This window comes from Chrysochloris asiatica, unplaced genomic scaffold (assembly GCF_000296735.1).
Source record: "Chrysochloris asiatica unplaced genomic scaffold, ChrAsi1.0 scaffold00051, whole genome shotgun sequence".
NCBI lineage: Eukaryota > Metazoa > Chordata > Mammalia > Afrosoricida > Chrysochloridae > Chrysochloris > Chrysochloris asiatica.
This window is the reverse complement of record NW_006408569.1, coordinates 13,102,062-13,110,266: the sequence shown is the minus strand read 5'-3', so window position 1 is coordinate 13,110,266 and position 8,205 is coordinate 13,102,062. Positions and strand designations below refer to the sequence as shown.

General features: G+C 40.5%; 1 pseudogene; it reads left to right on the top strand.

The window, feature by feature from the left end:
• Window positions 1–7,021: 7,021 nt before the first annotated feature.
• LOC102822311 lies at window positions 7,022–7,608 on the top strand (annotated as a pseudogene).
• Window positions 7,609–8,205: the final 597 nt, after the last annotated feature.

Below are 8,205 nucleotides of genomic sequence, written 5' to 3'. Positions count from 1 at the left end.
GATGAGGCTTTCTGCTCCCATAAAGATTTACAGCCTCGGAAACCCTGTACAGGGTCACTATGAGTTGGAACCGACTCCACGGCACATAACAACAACAATAAAGACAAGAAGTGACTGGCTTACAAGTTTTCAAGAAGGAGCCTAGATCCAGACAAGGCAGGGGTGGGTATAACCTCCACTGAATGATTTCCAATCTGTTGGGACCGGGCTGGCGAAAGGAAATGGGGGTAAGACTTTTGTGGTACAATAGTGAATAATTGTCATCAGGACTGACTGTGAGGGTCGAAATTGTAGAGGTAGATGTTTTTTGACAAAAGGAGGGGAGTGATTGATTTTGCAGCCCAGGAACGGAGGTCCCTGGAACCATCAAGTGATAAGAGTGGAGAGCATGAACCTACCCAGAGAGGCAGTGACACCAGGCATGGAGACAGAGATGATGACGTGGACAGATGTAGTGGCTGGGGACACAGGACTCAGGGAGGGAGAGGGGCTTTGTGCTGACAGCTGGGGGGGAGGCGGGATGGGGAGCCTGTGGGTTGCATCGGTTAGTTATTTGATGATGCATGGATGGGATTGTAATCATTGCAATGAAACAAAATATGATAGGATGAATGTAAAACTGATGTTCTCCCATGTAAACCCACATAATTCACAATAAAAACTTAAAAAAAAAAGAGTCAGACTTGAGTTCCAATTTAGAGAACTCATCCTTGTTATTTTGTATTTTGTTTCTCTAGAACCCCACTCTCTTGATACCACATGTCTTAGGCTGGATTTTCTGGAGAACAAAACCAGTGAAACATATATATCTATATATATAAAGAGAAGTTTATTATCATGGAAATGGATGACAATTGTAGAATCCTGAGTTTTCAGTAGAAGAGAGAGAGCCTTTCCCAAATGTCCATTATATTGAGAACAAGCTACAACTCCAAGGAAACATCCTTTAAATTGATTGGCTACTCATAGCCAATCATAATACAGTTAACTATGCTTGTATTAGGTTTCATCACCATGAGAATAAGCACATCTCGATTACTAAACCACTGGAAATCCTGACCTAGCCAAGTTGACACAGAACCCTAATTATTACAGACATGTATTCAGGAAGGAACAGTCCCTGGAGAAGGACAGACATCATGCTTGAAAAAATGGAGAGTCAATGAAAAAAGACCTCAATGAATTGACTGACACAGTGGAAGCAACAACTGGCTCAAACATAACAATTGTGAGGATGGCATAGGGTAATGGAGTGTTTTGTTCTGCTATGCTTAGGGTCATTATGAATTGGCACTGACTGTATGTCACCTAACCATGTAAATTTGAATGACAGTAATATTTGTAGGCAAATGGCTATTATCCTATCACAGACAGCATTATATTTCAAGACAGATGTGGAAATGTTCTTTTTGTTGATGAATGGGATGCCATTCGTCTTCAATTTGTTGACCCCAGCATAATAAAGCATAAGATTGTCCCCTGCAAAATAACCAATACCAGTCCATTTCAGTTCACTAATGCTTAGGATATTGATCTTTATATGTTCCATTTCAATATTAATGACTTCCAATTTCCCTAGATTCACATTTAATAAACTCTATGTGCTGATCATTGATGGATTTTATTTCAGTTTCTTTTCATTTTGAGTCGTTTCCCATCACCAAATGAAGGTCCTGAAAGTGTTGCAGTATCCACGTCATAAAAGTCAACTCTTTTGATAAGATACCTCTTTCAGAGTCATGTTTTGAGTGTTTTCCAACCTGAGGGGCTCATCTTATGGCACTATAGTAGACAATGTTTGGCTGGTATTCTGAAGGTTTTCAGTGACTAACCTTTCAGAAGTGATCTGCCTCTGCTTTTTCCTAGTTTATATATGGGTGACCTTGTTGGTATTTAAAATACCAGTGGCATATATTCCAGCATCACAGCCACACACAAGCCACCTTAGTACGACCTGCTGAAGATAATTCTTTGAAAAAATGGTTGCAGCAGTACAGCTGCCAGAAACTCAAGCCAGATTCAGAAGAGGGCTTCTGAACACTTGATTGTGCTCATGAGAAGCCGGTATGTAGCCAACAGGCAGTCATTAGACAGAGCAAGGGTATACTGGTGTGTGGTACGGTTGTATCATTTCACCATATTTATTCAATCTGTATGCTGAGAAAATAATCAGAGAAACTGGATCATTTGAAGAAGAATGTAGCATCAGGACTGAAGGAAGACTCAACAATCTGCGATATGTAGATGAAACAACCTTGTATGCTAAAGTCGAAGATGACTTGAAATACTTACTGAGGAAGATCAAAGACTACAGCCTTCAGTATGGATTTCACTTCAATGTCAATAAAACAAAAATCCTCACAGTAGGACCAATAAATAACATCATGGTAGATGGAGTAAAGATTAATGTTATCAAAGGTTTCATTTTATTTGAATCCACAAACAAAGCTTATAGAAGCAACAGTCAAGAAATCAAAGGATGTGTTTACATTACGCATATGTGCTGCAAAAGACCTCATTAAAGTGTTAATAGAGAGCAAAGATTTCAGTTTGAGAACTAAGTTTTGCCTGACCTAAGCCATGTTACCTTTCTCGCTTTATATGCATGTGAATGGTAGATAAGGACTAAGAAAGACTGTAGATGAATTTATTTAAAATTTGAAATTGGCTCTGCCAGAAGAATGAGCAAAATCCATTCTGGAAGAAATAGGCAGGGTTGCTCCATAGAAGCATGTTGTTATATATATATATATATATACACAATCCCTGAAGAAGGACATCATGCTTGCAAAGTGATGTGTCAACAGAAAAGAGAAAGACTCTCTATGAGATATATTGACACTGGTCTGCAACAATGGGCTCAAATATAACAACAATTGTGAGGATTCTACAGGACTGGGCAGTGTTTCATTCTGTTGTGCATAGTGTCATCTAATAACAAGAACAACATTGTGTGCCAGACACAGTATGAGAGATACGGAGACAAAATGCAAGGTCAGATCTCTCAAGACACTTAGTCTAGAAACATTACAACTCATATTTAACTAATTGTTCAAAGTGAAAATGAATGTTATCTATAGGCTCTGGACACTAACATTCAGGTGAAATGGGGGTTGGGCAATAGGATAGTTGCTAGAAGCACTGACAGGCATTCATTCAACAAACATTTATGATGATTTAAATACTGAAAACGATGAGTGCATATATGAAGTATGGTCTCTGCTTTATGTTGCGGGGAAGGAAATACATGCATAAAGAACTAAGTATAAGACAAGGTGGAATAAGCTACATTGAAATAAGTTTTATAATATGAAATTAAAAAACAAATCCATTGTCACTCAATCAATTCCAAACATAGTGCCACTTTATAGGAACTCTGAAGATGGAGTGTTGGTGTGGCACTGTGGAATAAAGCACTGGACTCCAAGGGCAGTTTGAACCACAAGGTCGGCGGTTCAAACTCACCAGATGACTCAACAGCACTTAACAACAACAAATGGTTACAAGAACAGACAGTGTCATCTTTCTATCCTGGGGTGGCTGGTGGGTTTGAACTGCAGTTTTTGTAGTTAGCAGTCCAACTCCTAAGTCATGGCATCACCAGGACTCCTTAGTTTTATAATGTGGTGGTGGTTGTGTTCTGTTGAGTTGCTTCAGACTTATAGCTACCCTGTACAGCCTCATCTGTCTCCTACAGAGCAGCTGGTTGATTTGAACTGCTGATCTTGTGTTTAAAAGCCCAACTTTTAACCACTACGATACCAGGGCTCCTTAGTGTTATAGGTATAAACATTTGACATAGATTTCAGAGAGAAGAATGTTGTTACTGTTGTTGTTGTTAGGTGCCATCGAGTCAATTCCAACTCAAAAATACTCTGCACAATAGAACAAAACACTGTCTGGTCCTGCATCATCCTCACAACTGTTGTTACATTTGAGCTCATTGCTGCTGCCACTGTGCCAATCCATCTTGTAAGAGATCGTTCTCTTTTGTGCTGACTATCTACTTTACCAAGCATGACATCCTTTTCCAGGGGCCTGGTCCCTCCTTATAATATGTCCAAAGTATGTGAGAAGAAGTCTCACCATACTGGCTTCTAAGAGGCCTTCTGGCTGTACTTGTTTCAACACAGATGTGTTTGTTCTTCTGGCAATCCAGGGTATTTTAATACTTTTCTCCAATACCATAATTCACATACATCAATGAGTTCATGGTCTTCATATTCATTGTTTAATTTTCACAAGCATATAAGGCTACTGAAAATACCATGGCTTGGGTCAGACACACCTTAGTCCTCAGACTGATAACTTTGCTCTTGAACACTTTAAAGAAGTCTTGTGCCACAGATTTGCCTAATGCAATGCAAAGTCTGGTTTCTTAACTGCTGTTTCCTTGAGTGTTGATAGTGAATCCAAGCAAAACAAAGTCTTTCAGAGCTTCACTATTTTCTTCATTTATCATGATGTTATTTATTGGTCCAGTGGTGAGGATTTTTGTTTTCTTTACATTGAAGTGCAACCCATATTGAAGGCTGTGGTCTTTGATCTTCATTAGCAAGTATCTTAAGTCCTCTTCACTTTTAGCAAGCAAGGTTGTATCATCTGCATATCACAGGTTGTTAATGAGTCTTCCCCCAATTTCTATGCCACTGTCTTCTTCATATATCCAGCTTCTCTGACTATTTGCTTAGCACACAGATTGAAGAACAGGCTAGATATTTCTCAAGCTGGAATAACTGATGAAAAAAATTCAAGTCTCGACTTGCAACACTGAATAATTCTATTGGCAAAATATTGACTGATGCAAGAAGCATCAAAAGAAGATGGAAGGAATACACAGAGTACTGTACCAAAAAGAAATGGATGATATTAAACCATTTCAAGAGGTAGTATATGATCAAGAGCCAGATAATGAAGGAAGAAGTACATACTGCACTGAAGGCATTGAAGAAGAACAAGACTCCAGGAACTGATGGAATACAAATTGAAATCTTTCAACAAACTGATACAGCATTGGAGGTACTCACTCATGTATACCAGGAAATTTGGAAGGCAGCTACCTGGCCAAGTGATTGCGAGAGATTCATAATTGTGCCCATTCCATAGAGAGGTAACCCAACAGAATGTTGAAATCATCAGACAATATAATTAATATCATATGCAAGTAAAATACTGCTAAAGCAAATTTTTAAATGGCTGCAACAGTAATTCAACAGGAAAATGCCAGCGGTCCAAGCCAGATATAGACGAGAATGTGGAACAATAGATATCATTGCTAATGTCAGCTAGATCTTGGCCTAACATAGATCCACCTGACTATGCAAAGACTTTCTACATTGTGGCTCATGATAAGCTGTGGATAACATTGTGAAGAATGGGTATTGCAGAACACTTACTTGTGCTCATGAGGAATCTGTACTTAGAACAAGAGGCAGTTGTTCGAACAGAACAAGGGAACACTGAATGGTTTAAAATCAGGACTGTTTTCTCCAGGGTTACATTCTTCCATACATAGGGAAGAATGAGTAATACCAAATGGATGGGGAAAGTTTGGCAAAGTAGGTGAAATTTAGATTGAGCTGGGAAGAACGCTTTCCTTGATAAGAAGAGAAATGAGAGATGGGCATTCCATACTGAAGCCATGACAACTGCAAAACCAAATTCACTGCTAGTGAGTCCGTTCTGACTCAGGTTGTTGTTGGGTATCATTGAGTGCCCAATCCTGTGCCATCCTCATAACAATTGTTAAGCTTAAGCCCATTGCTGCTGCCACCTTGTTGGGGCTCTTCCTCTTTTCACTGGCCTCCACTTTACCTAGCATGATCTCTTTCTCAAGGGGCTGGTCCCTCCTGATAATATGTCAGAAGTATGAGAGATGAAGTCTGGCCATCCTGGCTTCTAAGGAGCATTCTGGTTGTGCTTCTTCCAATGCAGATGTGTTTATTCTTTTAGCAATCCATGATACTTTTCGTATTCTTCTCCAAGACCATAATTTAAATGCATCAAATTGTCCTATGGTCTTCCTTATTCATTGTCTAATATTCACATACATATGAAGCTATTGAAAATACCATGGATTAGTTCAGATGTCCCTTAGGTCTCTGCTCTTGAACACAAGAGGTCTGTGCAGTAGCTTTGCCTAGGGCAAAACAATGTTTGATTTCTTGACTGCTGCTTCCATGGGTGTTCATAGTGGATCCAAACAAAATGAAGTCTTTGAAAACTTCAATCTTTTCTCCATGTTACTTATTGATGCTATATGTTGGTCAGTGATGAGGATTTTTTTTTTCTTTCTTTACGTTGATGTGCAATGCATACTAAAGGCTGTGGTCTTTGATCTTCATCAGTAAATATTTTAAACACTCTTCACTTTCAGCAAGCAAGGTTGTATCATCTGCATAACACAGGTTGTTAATGAGTCTTCTTCCAATCCTGATGCCAGGTTCTTCTTCATGTCACCCAGCTTCTTGGATTATTTGTTCAGCATACAGATGGAATAAGTATGGTGAGAGAATAGCACAATGGCACACCTTTCCTGATTTTAAACCTTTCAGTTTCCCCTTGTTATGTTTGAATGACTTCCTATTGGTCTAGGTACAGGTTCTTCATGCACACAATTCATTATTCCAAATACTCATTCGCCGCAATATAGTCTATAGCTTGTCATAATCTACGCAGTCAAAGCCTTTGCATAGTCAATAAAGCACAAGCAAACATCTTTTTGTTATTCTCTGCTTTCAGTCAAGATCCATCTGACATTAGCAATGATATTCTTCGTCCCACCTCCTCGTCTGAATTTGCCTTGAACCTTTTGCAGATCCCTGTCAATGTACTGATGTAGCCTTTTTTGAAATACTTTTAGTAAGAGTTTATTTGTGCGCATGGCAGTGGTGACGGGTGGGGCAGTCACCGAGTTCCAAGCATGGAGGGCGTGCGCAGAGCCTTGGACGGATCTACGCATGCTCCCAGCTCTGCACTCCTAATGCTGTGCCAGTGTTGAGCCCGCTCAGGTAGGTGAAGCATGCCAGAGCATGCTCCAGAGTTCTGGCAGCATTATCCAAATACTTACAGCAAGCATGTCTTGACCGAGGACATAGTACACCAGGAGATGACTCCTGACCAAGACTAACAGGATGCCCCTCTGGGCTGAGTGACTAGTTTCTGCAAATGTTGCTCACTCGATGTACATCCTGGAGGACACTATTGTGGACCCACAGAATCAGACTATGACCACCTTCTCCTGGAACATCAACCACCACGCTGATGGTGATGGAGAAACACTGTGGTTACTGTGTGAACTCTGATAACAGGGGCTGAACCAAAATCTGCTGGGAAGCCTGGATTTCCTCAAGCTTATTTGACGTCTCCAGAGAGGTCCAGGAATTTGGTCTGGTCCAGCTTAAAAGCAATGTGACCAAGCCTATGAAGAGTTTTGATTATATCTTGGCCAAACTACAAGGTGATAACCCTACCAAAACACTTGCTGAAACTGCCAAGGAAGCCAAGGAATGGGCAAAGGAGATGGCACTGCAGCTACAGAAAAGACCAAAGGACCTTGCCAACAAAGCCGCCACCAAGCAGCAACAGCAGCAGCAACCATTTGTGTAGTCACCCTGGCCTTTCCCACTTCTACTGCCGCTGCATATCACACAATCCAGCTCCAACCCCTCTGACCTATCTGCAATGTGCTTTCTTATTAAAAATCAGCTTCCAGCCCTATCTACTGTCTGGGGATGGGGTGGAGTGGGGGACCTGTTTGGCATCTAGAGGACACCAAGTATGTTACCCATCCATATCTGTGTCAGGCCTGCTCATTACCTCATTGGGCACCTGAGGCACAGAGAGGTGCCCAGGGTTACAGTGTGTTGGTGAAGTGGTATAAACACTAGACTGTAAGCTCCATCAGGGCAGGCATCTGTCTGCTCTCTGATGTGTTCCAAGTACCTGAAACAGTATCTAGCACATATTAGGCACTCAATAAATATTTCTTGAATTAAAAAAAAATTACTACCATATGAGATTATTGATAGTGGCTGATGATTTCCACATTCCATTGGACACCTCTCTTTGGAATGGGCACAAATATGGATCTCTTCCAATTAGATTGCCAGGCAGCGGTGGTCCAAATTTCTTAACATAGATGAGGGAGTCCCTCCAGTTCTGCATCAGTTTGTTGAAAGATTTCAATTTGTATTCCATCAATTC